At 47.5% G+C, this 18,040-nt stretch overlaps 1 protein-coding gene across 3 annotated transcripts in view; it reads left to right on the top strand.

Annotated features, from left to right (window-relative positions):
* The window catches only part of LYST (lysosomal trafficking regulator), an 864,675-nt gene that overhangs the window by 79,262 nt on the left and 767,373 nt on the right, over positions 1-18,040 (top strand). The window lies entirely within an intron of this gene.

Genomic DNA, 18,040 nt, shown 5'->3' with positions numbered 1-18,040 from the left:
GCTACGTTTAACAGCATGGAAGTTTAACGGCTGATTCTAGTCAGGGTGATCTCGACTATGATCCACCATATTTGGAAGAAATATGTCTCTCTTGGTGTGAGAGGAGACAATATTCTGCGGTGGAATTTCATCTGGGACGTCTCCTGCTTTTTCTGCAGTCGGGAGTGGATGTGGTCCTATGCCTAGGCTCCATCCATCAAAGTCCAGATTTCGGCCTTGTCTATTTATTTTCAGATACAATTGGCTTCTCTCCCTGAGTTCCAGACGTTATTGAAAGGTGTTCTGCACATCCAACCTCCCTTTGTGCCTCCCACGGCACCTTGGGATCTCAATTTGGTGCTGCAGTTCCTCCAATCGGACTGGTTTGACCCGTTACTGGAGGTTGACATAAAGTACCTTACGTGGAAGACCATCACACTGTTTGCCTTGGCTTCAGCAAGACATATGTCGGAGGTAGGGGCGTTGTGGCCGTAGAGACCCCCAGCCACATGGGTAATGGTGGCCGCTGCACTGAAGGGAATAACCCTTGAGTGCCTGTTGCCATTTGGGAGGACAATGGGCGCTTGGCGCCACTTTTAAATATGTACTGCGCTGGGCGCGGACTGTTTAAAAATATATTTAATGATGTGATTTAACATGTCATATGTAGTGCTCTGTGCACAATTGTAGGATTGCATGTTTAAATGTATTTATATTAAGATGTGCTCACATGTATTTTAAAGGGAAAAATGAACTTACAACTCTCTCTCTCTCTCTCGCTATCTGTATCTATCTATCTATATATATATATCTATCTATATATATATATATATATATATATATATATATATATATATATATTTATATTATAATATATATGTCTGAATAAGAATCCCCTGTTTTCTGTGACTAGGAAATGGCATGCTAATTGCCCTCTCCTAGCAGATGTGTGAATGACAAAACCTTTTGAGGTTGGGCAGTGCACAGCAGGTAAATGCTGGTAGTGTGAGTTCCTTAGGGAAAGGTGTTAATCACAGGGGATTTCCTTATTCCATATGTAAAGTGGTATGGGTTTGGAACCTGTATTTATTTATGTAGTTGGTTTAGTTGATATATGAATCCTGAATGGTATATGCAGGAAGGAGGAACATTTTGTTTGGGAAATCAAATACAAACCGTATTTTGAAGCTATGTGATAAATGTATCAATGGCGAAGTGTAAACTACCAGGTGGTAGGAATTGGAGTTTAAATTACAACAAACTTTGTGTGTGACAGGAAGGAGGAAATTGCTTCATGCACTTATATCCTTTTTAAAATTTAATTTATTTATATTTTGTAAGATATCCTGATTGGATGGAAAGGACTCAGGGAGGGGACTCTACCCCCTGAGATGCATTGTGGTTTTATTGTATAAAAAGAGGAGGCCTGTGAGCTCCAGAGTGTATTATACCAACTACTTTCTGCTGTAACATCTTGCTGTATTGATATTGCCCCTAGCAATAAGGAAGAGTCTTTTATTTTTTTTTTTTTAAGACTATTTGAGCAAATAAACATCATTTGCCTCAAAACGACTGTTTCATCTTGTGACCTGCAGGGTTAGGCAAAACCTAGCTCCTTTTTCCGTCTGTCCAGGGTGTAACCAGCGTCTCAAAGCTTCGCCTCCAGCCAGATACCAGTTAGAGGCCTAGTCAAGCGACTAGTGGGGATTCGTCAACACCACACAGGTGTGGTAAGGCGGCGTGTCAACACATACAGAGCAGATCCGTGGTTCCAGACGCCAAGGCAGGTTAGGAGTTTGGTGGCAGCATAAACCTGCCCACTGCGCAGTGGGTGGAGTCAGTAACAGGCGGTTACTGACAGGAAGCGGGAATCCCCTGTGTGACCTTAAACTCCATTCTGTGACTGGGGACGGGATGCGAAAGCAGTGAGGGCTGTCGTAACGGGACCGTCCGGTCACAGTCGTCTCACAAGAGTCCCTACTTAATTATCCATGAGGACAGAGCTGAACTCAGAACTCCTCAGCAATTTCTTCCTAAGGTGGTGTCCACGTTTCACATCAACCAACCTATTGTGGTTCCGGCTGCTACGGACAGCTCTGTTACTTCAAAGTCTTTGGATGTTGTGCAGGCTTTGAAGGTGTATGAAAAGAGAACAGCTCGTCACAGGAAATCTGACTCGCTGTTCTGTTCGTTCTCTATGATCCCAATAAAATTGGGTGTCCTGCTTCAAAGCATTGTGTTGCACGTTGGATCAGGCTCACTATCCAGCATGCTTATTCCACGGCAGGATTGCCGGTTCCAAAATCTGTACAGGCCCACTCTACTAGGTCAGTTGGTTCTTCTTGGGCGGCTCCCCGGGGTGTGTCTGCTTTACAGCTCTACTGAGCAGCTACCTGGTCAGGTTCGAACACGTTTGCAAAGTTTTACAAGTTCGATACTCCCACCCTGTTTGATGGCTTTGGTACTTCCCCATGGTACTAAATGGATTCCCAGTATCCCCAAGGACGTAAGAGAAAATAGGATTTTAATTACCTACCGGTAAATCCTTTTTTTGTAGTCCGTAGGGTATACTGGGAGCCCGCCCGGTGCTTCGCTCTTCCTGCACTGTTACTTAGTTAAGTTTGCTGGTTGGTTCAGCTGTTGCTGTTCCTGGTTTCAAGTTTTCTTAGGATGGGTTTCCTCTTTTTTGTGTGTGCTGGTTAGTAATCTCGCCACTTTTCTTATCTATCCTTCTCTCAAAGTATGTCCGTCTCCTCGGGCAGAGTTTCCTAGGCTGAGTCTGGTAGGATGGTCGTAGACGGAGGAGCCAGCGCACACTATCCATTTCTTAAAGTGCCCAAGGCTCCTAGTGGACCCGTCTATACCCCATGGTACTAAATGGATTCCCAGTATCCCCTACAGACTACAAGAAAAGGATTTACCGGTAAGTAATTAAAATCCTGTTTAAAGTCAGTGTGCAGAGAAATGGTGGGGAATGGAGTAAGGAAAAAGGCATGGTAGGGTAATCATGGAGGAAAATGAGGGTCACATGATGTGAGGACCATGAGCAATTACCATCAAGAGGAGACTCAAATCAGAAAAAGTGACTATTGCCTGATTTTTAAAGAAAAGTCTGGAACCATAGCTTGTAAAAGAGGCAGTGGAGTCCTTCAAAATACTCATCTATTTCATTTACTATGTTTGTAAAATCTATTTAATGACCAGACAAAGGAATAGGGAATTAGTTTTCTTTAACGATGCAATGATTTGACCATGTGACAAAACTGAGAATGCAAGTTGGTTTTTATGATTAATGACGTCTGGAACAGGGAAGGACAACAAAATTGGCCCTGCAGCAAAGGTGATATGAGTATATAGAGACTGGGGAGAGAGGGAGGGTAGATGCAGCTAGGGACTGGGGGGGAATGCCAATGCGGATCATATTATTGATTAAGAAAACAAAAGACCCTGCACCATTTCTTGTACAGGATGTTCAATAATTAAACTTATCACTATGTACTAAATTGTCACTTCTGCCTGACAAAACTGGGCTCAAAACAGGGCAGTGTGAAGTGAGCGTTCTCTCCCCCCCCCCCCCCCCCCAATCATCCTCCTCTCAGCACACATCGCACTGAGTGCTGAGCGGGTGGAGAGATGTGTGCTGAGCGGTCTGTGATAGAATGTTCAGCACACGTCACACTGAGTGCTGTGCGGGGTGAGAGATGTGTGCTGAGCGGTCTGTGATAAATGCTCAGAACACCTCACACTGAGTGCTGTGCGGGGAAGAGATGTGTGCTGAGCGGTCTGTGATAGAATGCCCAGCACACATCGCACTGAGTGGGGGGGAGAGATGTGTGCTGAGCGGTCTGTGATAGAATGCCCAGCACACATCGCACTGAGTGGGGGGGAGAGATGTGTGCCGAGCGGTCTGTGATAGAATGCCCAGCACACATCTCACATGTGTACCCCCCTTAATACACACACAGTCAAACTTGAATAACTTTTTTCAACTTGCAAGTTAATGAATATCTATTATACACATTTACAAAAATAAAAAATTAAAATTTAGCTCGAATAAGCCTTTAATTATCTGTGTTCTGCATTATCTACAGTTTCTCTAACGTCCTAAGTGGTTGCTGGGGACTCCGTAAGGACCATGGGGAATAGCGGCTCCGCAGGAGACTGGGCACATCTAAAGAAAGCTTTAGGACTATCTGGTGTGCACTGGCTCCTCCCCCATGACCCTCCTCCAAGCCTCAGTTAGATCTCTGTGCCCGAACGAGAAGGGTGCACACTAGGGGCTCTCCTGAGCTTCTTAGTGAAAGTTTTAGTTTAGGTTTTTTATTTTCAGTGAGACCTGCTGACAACAGGCTCACTGCATCGAGGGACTAAGGGGAGAAGAAGCGAACTCACCTGCGTGCAGAGTGGATTGGGCTTCTTAGGCTACTGGACATTAGCTCCAGAGGGACGATCACAGGCCCAGCTTGGATGGGTCCCAGAGCCGCGCCGCCGGCCCCCTTACAGAGCCAGAAGGCAGAAGAGGTCCGGAAAATCGGCGGCAGAAGACGTCCTGTCTTCAACAAGGTAGCGCACAGCACTGCAGCTGTGCGCCATTGCTCTCAGCACACTTCACACTCCGGTCACTGATGGTGCAGGGCGCTGGGGGGGGGGTGCCCTGAGACGCAATAAAAAACACCTTGGATGGCAAAAAATGCATCACATATAGCTCCTGGGCTATATGGATGCATTTAACCCCTGCCAGAATATACAGAAAAACGGGAAGATAAGGCCGCCGATAAGGGGGCGGAGCCTATCTCCTCAGCACACTGGCGCCATTTTCCCTCACAGCTCCGTTGGAGGGAAGCTCCCTGGCTCTCCCCTGCAGTCACTACACTACAGAAAGGGTTAAAAAAGAGAGGGGGGCACTAATTAGGCGCAGTATTAACTATACAGCAGCTATAAGGGGAAAAACACTTATATAAGGTTATCCCTGTATGTATATATATATATATATATATATATATATATATAGCGCTCTGGTGTGTGCTGGCAAACTCTCCCTCTGTCTCCCCAAAGGGCTAGTGGGGTCCTGTCCTCTATCAGAGCATTCCCTGTGTGTGTGCTGTATGTCTGTACTTTTGTGTCGACATGTATGAGGAGAAAAATGATGTGGAGACGGAGCAGATTGCCTGTAATAGGGGGTCGACACCTGAGTGGATGAACTGTTGGAAGAAATTACGTGACAGTGTCAGCTCTGTATAAAAGACAGTGGTTGACATGAGACAGCCGGCTACTCAGCTTGTGCATGTCCAGACGTCTCATAGGCCGTCAGGGGCTATAAAGCGCCCGTTACCTCAGATGGCAGATATAGACGCCGACACGGATACTGACTCCAGTGTCGACGGTGAAGAGACAAATGTGACTTCCAGTAGGGCCACACGTTACATGTTTGAGGCAATGAAAAATGTTTTACACATTTCTGATAATACGAGTACCACCAAAAAAGGGGTATTATGTTCGGTGAGGAAAAACTACCTGTAGTTTTCCTGAATCTGAGAAATTAAATGAGGTGTGTGATGATGCGTGGGTTTCCCCCGATAACAACTGATTTCTAAAATGTTATTGGCATTATATCCTTTCCCGCCAGAGGTTAGGGTGCGTTGGGAAACACCCCCTAGGGTGGATAAACGCTCACACGCTTGTAAGGGCTCTAACCTCTCCTGAGATGGCCGCCCTTAAGGATCCTGCTGATAGAAAGCAGGAGGGTATCCTAAAATGTATTTACACACATACTGGTGTTATACTGCGACCAGCAATCGCCTCAGCCTGGATGTGCAGTGCTGGGTCGGCGTGGTCGGATTCCCTGACTGAAAATATTGATACCCTAGATAGGGACAGTATATTTTTGCCTATAGAGCATTTGAAAGATGCATTTCTATATATGCGTGATGCACAGCGGAATATTTGCCGACTGGCATCAAGAGTAAGTGCGTTGTCCATTTCTACCAGTAGAGGGTTATGGACACGTCAGTGGTCAGGTGATGCGTATTCCAAATGGCATTTGGAAGTATTGCTTTATTAAGGGGAGGAGTTATTTGGGGTCGGTCTTTTAGACCTGGTGGCCACGGCAACAGCTGGGAAATCCACGTTTGTACCCCAGGTCGCCTCTCAACATGAGAAGACGCCGTATTATCAGGCGCAGTCTTTTCGTGGACAAGCGGGCAAATGGTTCCTCTTTTCTGCCTCGTGACAGAGGGAGAGGAAAAAGGCTGCAGAAATCAGCCAGTTCCCAGGAACAGAAACCCTCTCCCGCCTCTGCCAAGCCCTCAGTATACGCTGGGGCTTTACAAGCAGAATCAGGCACGGTGGGGGGCCCGTCTCAATGAATTTCAGCGCGCAGTGGGCTCACTCGCAAGTAGACCCCTGGATCCTTCAGGTGATATCTCAGGGGTACAAATTAGAATTCGAGACGTCTCCCCCTCGCCGTTTCCTAAAGTCGGCTTTACCGATGTCTCCTTCTGACAGGGAGACCGTTTTGGAAGCCATTCACAAGCTGTATTCCCAGCAGGTGATAATCAAGATACCCCTCCTGCAACAGGGAACGGGGTATTATTCCACACTGTGGTGGTACCGAAGCCGGACGGCTCGGTGAGACCGATTCTAAATCTAAAATCTTTGAACACTTACATACAGAGGTTCAAATTCAAGATTGAGTCACTCAGAGCAGTGATTGCGAACCTGGAAGAAGGGGACTACATGATGTCTCGGGACATCAAGGATGCTTACCTTCATGTCAAAATTTACCCTTCTCACCAAGGGTACCTCAGGTTTATGGTACAGAACTGTCACTATCAGTTCAGACGCTGCCGTATGGATGGTCCACGGCACCCCGGGTCTTTACCAAGGTAATGGCCGAAATTATGATATTCCTTCGAAGGAAGGGAATTTTAGTTATCCCTTACTTGGGACAATTCCCTGATAAGGGTAAGATCCAGGGAACAGTTGGAGGTCGGTGTAGCACTATCTCAGGTAGTGTTGCGGCAGCACGATTGGATTCTCAATATTCCAAAATCGCAGCTGGTTCCGACGACTTGTCTTCTGTTCCTAGGGATGATCCTGGACACAGTCCAGAAAAAGGTGTTTCTCCCGGAGGAGAAAGCCAGGGAGTTATCCGAGCTAGTCAGGAACCTCCTAAAACCGAGCCAAGTCTCAGTGCATCAATGCACAAGGGTTCTGGGTAAAATGGTGGCTTCCTACGAAGCAGTCCCATTCGGCAGATTCCACGCAAGAACTTTCCAGTGGGACCTGCTGGACAAATGGTCCGGGTCGCATCTTCAGATGCATCAGCGGATAACCCTGTCACCAAGGACAAGGGTGTCCCTCCTGTGGTGGTTGCAGAGTGCTCATCTTCTAGAGGGCCGCAGATTCGGCTTTCAGGACTGGGTCCTGGTGACCACGGATGCCAGCCTGCGAGGCTGGGGAGCGGTCACACAGGGAAGGAATATCCAGGGCTTAGGGTCAAGCCTGGAGACATCACTTCACATAAATATCCTGAAGCTAAGGGACATTTACAATGCTCTAAGCTTAGCAAGACCTCTGCTTCAAGGTCAGCCGGTGTTGATCCAGTCGGACAACATCACGGCAGTCACCCACGTAAACAGACAGGGTGGCACAAGAAGCAGGAGGGCAATGGCAGAAGCTGCAAGGATTCTTCGCTGGGCGGAAAATCATGTGATAGCACTGTCGGCAGTATTCATTCCGGGAGTGGACAACTGGGAAGCAGACTTCCTCAGCACGACCTCCACCCGGGAGAGTGGGGACTTCACCCAGAAGTTTTCCACATGATTATAAACCGTTGGGAAAAACTCGACAGGTATTGCGCCAGGTCCAGGGACCCTCAGGCAATAGCTGTAGACGCTCTGGTAACACCGTGGGTGTACCAGTCGGGGTATGTGTTCCCTCCTCTGCCTCTCATACCCAAGGTACTGAGATTGATAAGATGGAGAGGAGTAAGCACTATATTCGTGGCTCCGGATTGGCCAAGAAGGACTTGGTAACCGGAACTTCAAGAGATGCTCACGGAGGATCCGTGGCCTCTACCTCTAAGAAGGGACCTGCTCCAGCAAGGACCCTGTCTGTTCCAAGACTTACCGCGGCTGCGTTTGACGGCATGGCGGTTGAACGCCGGATCCTGAAGGAAAAAAGGCATTCCGGATGAAGTCATCCCTATCCTGATCAAAGCCAGGAAGGATGTAACCGCAAAAACATTATCACCGCAATTGGCGAAAATATGTTGCGTGGTGCGAGGCCAGTAAGGCCCGACGGAGGAAATTCAACTGGGTCGATTCCTACATTTCCTGCAAACAGGAGTGTCTATGGGCCTGAAATTGGGGTCCATTAAGGTTCAAATTTCGGCCCTGTCAATTTTCTTCCAAAAAGAACTAGCTTCAGTCCCTGAAGTTCAGACGTTTGTAAAAGGGGTACTGCATATACAGCCTCCTTTTGTGCCTCCAGTGGCACTTTGGGATCTCAATGTAGTTTTGGGTTCCAAAAGTCACATTGGTTTGAACCACTTAAATCTGTGGAGTTAAAATATCTCACATGGAAAGTGGTCATGCTGTTGGCCCTGGCCTGGGCCAGGCGCGTGTCAGAATTGGCGGCTTTATCCTAAAAAAGCCCTTATCTGATTTTCCATTCGGACAGGGCGGAATTGAGGACTCGTCCTAAGTTTCTCTCTAAGGTGGTTTCAGCGTTTCACCTGAACCAACCTATTTGTGGTGCCTGCGGCTACTAGGGACTTGGAGGACTCCAAGTTGCTAGACGTTGTCAGGGCCCTGAAAATATGTTTCCAGGACGGCTGGAGTCAGGAAATCTGACTCGCTGTTTATCCTGTATGCACCCAACAAGCTGGGTGCTCCTGCTTCTAAGCAGACTATTGCTCGTTGGATTTGTAGTACAATTCAGCTTGCACATTCTGTGGCAGGCCTGCCACAGCCAAAAATCTGTAAATGCCCACTCCACAAGGAAGGTGGGCTCATCTTGGGCGGCTGCCCGAGGGGTCTCGGCTTTACAACTTTGCCGAGCAGCTACTTGGTCAGGAGCAAATACGTTTGTAAAATTCTACAAAATTGATATCCTGGCTGAGGAGGACCTGGAGTTCTCTCATTTGGTGCTGCAGAGTCATCCGCACTCTCCCGCCCGTTTGGGAGCTTTGGTATAATCCCCATGGTCCTTACGGAGTCCCCAGCATCCACTTAGGACGTTAGAGAAAATAAGAATTTACTTACCGATAATTCTATTTCTCATAGTCCGTAGTGGATGCTGGGCGCCCATCCCAAGTGCGGATTTTCTGCAATACTGGTACATAGTTATTGTTACCAAAAAATCGGGTTATTGCTGTAGTGAGCCATCTTTTCTAGAGGCTCCTCTGTTATCATGCTGTTAACTGGGTTCAGATCACAAGTTGTACGGTGTGATTGGTGTGGCTGGTATGAGTCTTACCCGGGATTCAAAATCCTTCCTTATTGTGTACGCTCGTCCGGGCACAGTATCCTAACTGAGGCTTGGAGGAGGGTCATGGGGGGAGGAGCCAGTGCACACCAGATAGTCCTAAAGCTTTCTTTAGATGTGCCCAGTCTCCTGCGGAGCCGCTATTCCCCATGGTCCTTACGGAGTCCCCAGCATCCACTACGGACTATGAGAAATAGAATTATCGGTAAGTAAATTCTTATTTTCCTTATTATACAACTAAAACAGGAGACCATGCACTGTCTTTTATCATAGCGTTCAATCACTTTATTATGCATATATAGCAATTGAATACACCTGATTTTACATTGCTTTAATGTATATAGAGGATTAAATCCGTAATTGCTGAAGAATGTTGAAAAATATCACCCTTCTATGTTAAAAAGGAAAATCTGTTTCTAGTAGTTTAACTGATTTGTCATAGTTGTTTGAACAATAACAGCCAGTATATCTCATGTTAGGCTGTTTTTCTATACTGTTCAAAATTCTGTAATATCAATTACTTTCAGCAAAATTATTTTCTGTTATAGCTGTGGGCCTAATTCAGTACTACCTGTGCCTACCCCTTGACCATGCTGAAATTGCGGTCAAGGGGTCCGCCGCCATTTTTGTGATCGCGGCGGCTGCATGTGACGTCACACAGCCACCCCGATTACTCCCCAGTCAGGCCACCCATTTCTTCGTCTCTGCCCCTGTTTTGAAGCCGCGCCCCCACAACACTCCGTATCTGCCTCGGAAACAGAGCGTTGCTGACCCCACCCTGCGAACGCCGGTGCCTGATTGACAGGCAGAGGCGATCGCAGATTCTGCGGAGTGCTGCATGCTCAGGATGGGCCCTGCATATGCGCCCGTATCCTCTTACCAGTTTTTGTGGTTGTATTGCTTATTGCGATCTATCCTGAATCAGGCTTATAGTCTGGTGTTACACACTATGGTAGTATTCATTTGTCTGTTAATCAAATGTTTATTGTAAATCAAAATATATGAAAAAAATGAAAGCATTATTTGTTGCAAACACAGTTTATTCATGTTTGTCATCTGCTTGTAATCTGCTCTCATAAATAGTGGAGCTTAAATAGATTCTTGTAACATGCATTTTAATAAGTATATTTGCAGTGTACGTTCTCAGAAGGTTGTCTCAAGATTTATTAGTTTGCATGGCATGTTTCTGCATATGAAGAGGTTCTGGTAACACAGCATTTATTATTGCTAGATAGCTATTTTTGAATAAATGGGAAATACAGCAATCAGCAGATAATCATTATCATGTGTTACTAGTTGGAGAGCTTTCCTTATTGCTTACACCATGTTTATTCAGGATTAAGGCATACACAATTTAAAAGTTTTATAATTCGTTAGATGGTGTGATATGGTTTATTTCTCTGACGTCCTAAGTGGATGCTGGGGACTCCGTAAGGACCATGGGGAATAGCGGCTCCGCAGGAGACAGGGCACAAAAGTAAAAGCTTTAGGATCAGGTGGTGTGCACTGGCTCCTCCCCCTATGACCCTCCTCCAAGCCTCAGTTAGATTTTTGTGCCCGGCCGAGAAGGGTGCAATCTAGGTGGCTCTCCTAAAGAGCTGTTTAGAAAAGTGTTTTTTTAGGTTTCAATCTCAGTGATTCCTGCTGGCAACAGGATCACTGCATCGAGGGACTTAGGGGAGAGATTTCCAACTCACCTGCGTGCAGGATGGATTGGAGTCTTAGGCTACTGGACACTTAGCTCCAGAGGGAGTCGGAACACAGGTCAGCCTGGGGTTCGTCCCGGAGCCGCGCCGCCGATCCCCCTTACAGACGCTGAAGAGACGGCAGAACGGAGGTCCGGAAAGCAGGCGGCAGAAGACTCCTCAGTCTTCTTGAAGGTAGCGCACAGCACGGCAGCTGTGCGCCATTGTTGTCACACGGCTCACTGACTCAGTCACGGAGGGTGCAGGGCGCTGCTGGGGGCGCCCTGGGCAGCAATATAATTACCTTTAGTGGCAAAATAAATACATCACATATAGCCATTAAGGCTATATGTATGTATTTTAACCCAGGCCAGTTTCTTAAAAACCGGGGAAAAGCCCGCCGAAAAAGGGGCGGAGCTTATTCTCCTCAGCACTCAGCGCCATTTTCCTGCTCAGCTCCGCTGGTGAGGAAGGCTCCCAGGTCTCTCCCCTGCACTGCACTACAGAAACAGGGTAACAAAGAGAAGGGGGGCATAAATTGGCGATATTTATATATTAAGAGCGCATATATAGTAAACAACACCTTCTAGGGTTGTTTATATACATTTATAGCGCTTTTGGTGTGTGCTGGCAAACTCTCCCTCTGTCTCCCCAAAGGGCTAGGGGGTCCTGTCTTCGATTAGAGCATTCCCTGTGTGGCTGCTGTGTGTCGGTACGTGTGTGTCGACATGTATGAGGACGATGTTGGTGTGGAGGCAGAGCAATTGCCGATGATGGTAATGTCACCCCCTAGGGAGTCGACACCGGAATGGATGGCTTTAGTTATGGAATTACGTGATAATGTCAGCACATTACAAAAGTCAGTTGACGAAATAAGACGCCCGGCAAACCAGTTAGTACCGGTTCAGGCGTCTCAGACACCGTCAGGGGCTGTAAAACGTCCTTTACCTCAGTCAGTCGACACGGGTACCGACACAGATGAATCTAGTGTCGACGGTGAAGAAACAAACGTATTTTCCAATAGGGCCACACGTTATATGATCACGGCAATGAAGGAGGCTTTGCAGATCTCTGATACTGCTGGTACCTCAAAAAGGGGTATTATGTGGGGGGTGAAAAAACTACCTGTATTTTTTCCAGAATCAGAGGAATTGAATGACGTGTGTGATGAAGCGTGGGTTAACCCCGATAGAAAACTGCTAATTTCCAAGAAGTTATTGGCATTATACCCTTTCCCACCAGAGGTTAGGGCGCGCTGGGAAACACCCCCTAGGGTGGATAAGGCGCTCACACGTTTATCAAAGCAAGTGGCGTTGCCGTCTCCTGATACGGCCGCCCTCAAGGATCCAGCAGATAGGAGGCTGGAAACTACACTGAAGAGTATATACACACATACTGGTGTTATACTGCGACCGCAATAGCCTCAGCCTGGATGTGCAGTGCTGGGGTAGTGTGGTTGGATTCTCTGACTGAAAATATTGATACCCTGGATAGGGACAGTATTTTATTGACTCTAGAGCAATTAAAGGATGCTTTCCTTTATATGCGAGATGCTCAGAGGGATGTTTGTACTCTAGCATCAAGAGTAAGCGCGATGTCCATATCTGCCAGAAGAAGTTTATGGACGCGACAGTGGTCAGGTGATGCGGATTCCAAGAGGCATATGGAAGTATTGCCATATAAAGGAGAGGAATTGTTTGGGGTCGGTCTTTCGGACCTGGTGGCCACGGCAACTGCCGGCAAATCCACTTTTTTACCTCAGACCCCCTCCCAACAGAAAAAGACACCGTCTTTTCAGCCGCAGTCCTTTCGCTCCTATAAAAAGCGACCAAAAGGACAGTCTTATCTGCCGCGAGGCAGAGGAAAGGGTAAGAAAGGGCAGCAAGCAGCCCCTGCCCAGGAACAGAAGCCCGCCCCGGCTTCTACAAAGCCATCAGCATGACGCTGGGGCTTTACAAGCGGACTCTGGAACGGTGGGGGGTCGACTCAAGATTTTCAGCAATCAATGGGTTCACTCACAAGTGGACCCGTGGGTCCTGCAGATAGTATCTCAGGGTTACATGCTGGAGTTCGAAAGGTCTCCCCCTCGCCGGTTCCTAAAGTCTGCTTTCCCAACGTCTCCCTCAGAAAGGACGTCGGTTTTGGAAGCCATTCACAAGCTGTATTCTCAGCAGGTGATAGTCAAGGTACCCCTCCTACAACAGGGAAAGGGGTATTATTCCACACTATTTGTGGTACCGAAACCGGACGGTTCGGTAAGGCCTATTCTAAATCTGAAATCCTTGAACCTGTACATAAAGAAATTCAAGTTCAAGATGGAGTCACTCAGAGCAGTGATGGCGAATCTGGAAGAAGGAGACTTCATGGTGTCCTTGGACATAAAAGATGCTTATCTACATGTCCCGATTTACCCCTCACACCAAGGGTATCTCAGGTTCGTGATACAAGACTGTCATTATCAGTTTCAAACGCTGCCGTTTGGGTTGTCCACGGCCCCTCGGGTCTTTACCAAGGTAATGACCGAAATGATGGTTCTTCTACGAAGAAAAGGCGTATTAATTATCCCTTACTTGGACGATCTCCTGATAAGGGCAAAGTCCAGAGAACAGCTGGAAGTCGGTGTAGCGCTAACACAAGTAGTGCTTCAGCAACACGGGTGGATTCTAAATCTTCCAAAATCTCAATTGACCCCGACAACACATCTGCTGTTCCTGGGCATGATTCTGGACACGGTTCAGAAAAAGGTATTTCTCCCGGAAGAGAAAGCAAGGGAGTTATCCGAACTTGTCAAGAACCTCCTAAAACCAGGAACTGTGTCAGTACATCAATGCACAAGAGTCCTGGGAAAGATGGTGGCTTCGTACGAAGCGATTCCATTCGGCAGATTCCATGCACGAACATTTCAGTGGGATCTGCTGGACAAATGGTCCGGATCGCATCTGCACATGCATCAGCGGATAACACTGTCACCGAGAACAAGGTTGTCTCTCCTGTGGTGGTTGCAGACTGCCCATCTGTTAGTGGGCCGCAGATTCGGCATACAGGACTGGGTCCTGGTGACTACGGATGCCAGCCTACGAGGTTGGGGAGCAGTCACAAAGGGAAGAAACTTCCAGGGCGTGTGGTCAAACCTGGAGACGTCTCTTCACATAAATATACTGGAGCTAAGAGCGATCTACAATGCTCTAAGCCTGGCAAAATCGCTGCTTCAGGGTCAGCCGGTGTTGATCCAGTCCGACAACATCACGGCAGTCGCCCACGTAAACCGACAAGGCGGCACGAGAAGCAGGAGTGCAATGGCAGAAGCTGCAAGGATTCTGCGCTGGGCGGAGAATCATGTCGTAGCACTGTCAGCAGTGTTCATCCCGGGAGTGGACAACTGGGAAGCAGATTTCCTCAGCAGACACGACCTTCACCCGGGAGAGTGGGGACTTCATCCAGAAGTTTTCCACATGATTGTGAACCGTTGGGAAAAACCAAAGGTGGACATGATGGCGTCTCGCCTCAACAAAAAATTGGACAGGTATTGCGCCAGGTCAAGAGACCCTCAGGCAATAGCTGTGGACGCTCTGGTAACACCGTGGGTGTACCAGTCAGTGTATGTGTTCCCTCCTCTGCCTCTCATACCAAAGGTACTGAGAATTATACGGAAAAGAGGAGTAAGAACAATACTGGTAGCTCCGGACTGGCCAAGAAGAACTTGGTATCCGGAACTTCAAGAGATGCTCACGGAGGATCCGTGGCCTCTACCTCTAAGAAGGGATCTGCTTCAGCAGGGACCTTGTATGTTCCAAGACTTACCGCGGCTGCGTTTGACGGCATGGCGGTTGAACGCCGGATTCTAAAAGAGAAGGGCATTCCTGAGGAAGTTATTCCTACTTTAATTAAAGCCAGGAAAGAAGTGACCGCACAACATTATCACCGCATTTGGAGAAAATATGTTGCGTGGTGTGAGGCCAAGAAGGCTCCAACGGAAGAATTTCAATTGGGTCGATTCTTACATTTCCTGCAAGCAGGATTGTCTATGGGCCTCAAATTGGGGTCCATTAAAGTTCAAATTTCGGCCTTATCAATTTTCTTCCAGAAGGAATTGGCGTCAGTGCCTGAAGTACAAACTTTTGTCAAAGGTGTACTACATATACAACCCCCAATAGTGCCTCCAGTGGCACCGTGGGATTTGAACGTGGTTCTAAATTTTCTCAAATCTCATTGGTTTGAGCCTTTAAAATCGGTAGATTTAAAATACCTTACATGGAAGGTAACCATGCTGTTGGCCCTGGCTTCAGCCAGGAGAGTTTCGGAGTTGGCAGCTTTGTCATACAAAAGCCCATATCTGATATTCCATTCGGACAGGGCAGAATTGAGGACACGTCCTCAATTTCTCCCTAAGGTGGTTTCGGCATTTCACTTGAACCAGCCTATTGTGGTGCCTGCGGCTACTAGCGACTTGGAGGACTCCAAGTTACTGGACGTTGTCAGAGCATTAAAAATATATATTTCAAGGACAGCTGGAGTCAGAAAATCTGACTCGTTGTTTACATTGTATGCACCCAACAAGTTGGGTGCTCCTGCGTCTAAACAGACGATTGCACGTTGGATATGTAGTACAATCCAACTTGCACATTCTGTGGCAGGCCTGCCACAGCCTAAATCTGTAAAGGCCCATTCCACAAGGAAAGTGGGCTCATCCTGGGCGGCTGCCCGAGGAGTCTCGGCATTACAACTTTGCCGAGCAGCTACGTGGTCAGGGGAGAACACGTTTGTAAAATTTTACAAATTTGATACTCTGGCTAAAGAGGACCTGGAGTTCTCTCATTCGGTGCTGCAGAGTCATCCGCACTCTCCCGCCCGTTTGGGAGCTTTGGTATAATCCCCATGGTCCTGACACGGAGTCCCAGCATCCACTAGGACGTTAGAGAAAATAAGAATTTACTTACCGATAATTCTATTTCTCATAGTCCGTAGTGGATGCTGGGCGCCCATCCCAAGTGCGGATTGTCTGCAATGCTTGTACATAGTTATTGTTACAAAAATCGGGTTATTACTGTTGTTGTGAGCCATCTGTTCAGAGGCTACTTCGTTTGTGTTATCATACTGTTAACTGGGTTCAGATCACAAGTTGTACGGTGTGATTGGTGTGGCTGGTATGAGTCTTACCCGGGATTCAAGATCCTTCCTTATTGTGTACGCTCGTCCGGGCACAGTACCTAACTGAGGCTTGGAGGAGGGTCATAGGGGGAGGAGCCAGTACGCACCATGTGACCTAAAAGCTTTTTTAGATGTGCCCTGTCTCCTGCGGAGCCCGCTATTCCCCATGGTCCTGACGGAGTCCCAGCATCCACTACGGACTATGAGAAATAGAATTATCGGTAAATAAATTCTTATTTTCCATTAGGGCCACACGTTACATGTTAAGGGCAATGAAGGAGGTGTTACATATTTCTGATACTACAAGTACCACAAAAAAGGGTATTATGTGGGGTGTGAAAAAACTACCTGTAGTTTTTCCTGAATCAGATAAATTAAATGAAGTGTGTGATGATGCGTGGGTTTCCCCCGATAGAAAATTATTGGCGTTATACCCTTTTCCGCCAGAAGTTAGGGCGCGTTGGGAAACACCCCCTAGGGTGGATAAGGCGCTCACACGCTTATCAAAACAAGTGGCGTTACCGTCTCCAGATACGGCCGCCCTCAAGGAGCCAGCTAATAGGAGGCTGGAAAATATCCTAAAAAGTATATACACACATACTGGTGTTATACTGCGACCAGCGATCGCCTCAGCCTGGATGTGCAGCGCTGGGGTGGCTTGGTCGGATTCCCTGACTGAAAATATTGATACCCTTGACAGGGACAGTATTTTATTGACTATAGAGCATTTAAAGGATGCATTACTATATATGAGAGATGCACAGAGGGATATTTGCACTCTGGCATCAAGAGTAAATGCGATGTCCATGTCTGCCAGAAGATGTTTATGGACACGACAGTGGTCAGGTGATGCAGATTCCAAACGGCACATGGAAGTATTGCCGTATAAAGAAAAAGACACCGTCTTTCAGCCTCAGTCCTTTCGTCCCCATAAGGGCAAGCGGGCAAAAGGCCAGTCATATCTGCCCAGGGGTAGAGGAAAGGGAAGAAGACTGCAGCAGGCAGCCCCTTCCCAGGAACAGAAGCCCTCCACCGCTTCTGCCAAGTCCTCAGCATGACGCTGGGGCCGTACAAGCGGACTCCAAGGCGGTGGGGGGTCGTCTCAAGAGTTTCAGCGCGCAGTGGGCTCACTCGCAAGTGGACCCCTGGATCCTACAAGTAGGATCCCAGGGGTACAGATTGGAAATTCGAGACGTCTCCCCCTCGCAGGTTCCTGAAGTCTGCTGTACCAACGTCTCCCTCCGACAGGGAGGCAGTATTGGAAACAATTCACAAGCTGTATTCCCAGCAGGTGATAATCAAAGTACCCCTCCTACAACAAGGAAAGGGGTATTATTCCACACTATTTGTGGTACTGAAGCCAGACGGCTCGGTGAGATCTATTCTAAATCTGAAATCTTTGAACACTTACATACAAAGGTTCAAATCAAGATGGAGTCACTCAGAGCAGTGATAGCGAACCAGGAAGAAGGGGACTATATGGTGTCCCTGGACATCAAGGATGCTTACCTCCATGTCCAAAATTGCCCTTCTCACCAAGGGTACCTCAGGTTCGTGGTACAGAACTGTCACTATCGGTTTCAGACGCTGCCGTTTGGATTGTCTACGGCACCACGGGTCTTTACCAAGGTAATGGCCGAAATGATGATTCTTCTTCAAAGAAAAGGCGTCTTAATTATCCCTTACTTGGACGATCTCCTGATAAGGGCAAGGTCCAGAGAACAGTTGGAGGTCGGAGT

The sequence above is a fragment of the Pseudophryne corroboree genome, chromosome 4 (assembly GCF_028390025.1).
Source record: "Pseudophryne corroboree isolate aPseCor3 chromosome 4, aPseCor3.hap2, whole genome shotgun sequence".
NCBI lineage: Eukaryota > Metazoa > Chordata > Amphibia > Anura > Myobatrachidae > Pseudophryne > Pseudophryne corroboree.
Note: the sequence above shows the minus strand (reverse complement) of the source record. Positions and strands in the feature narration are given on the sequence as shown.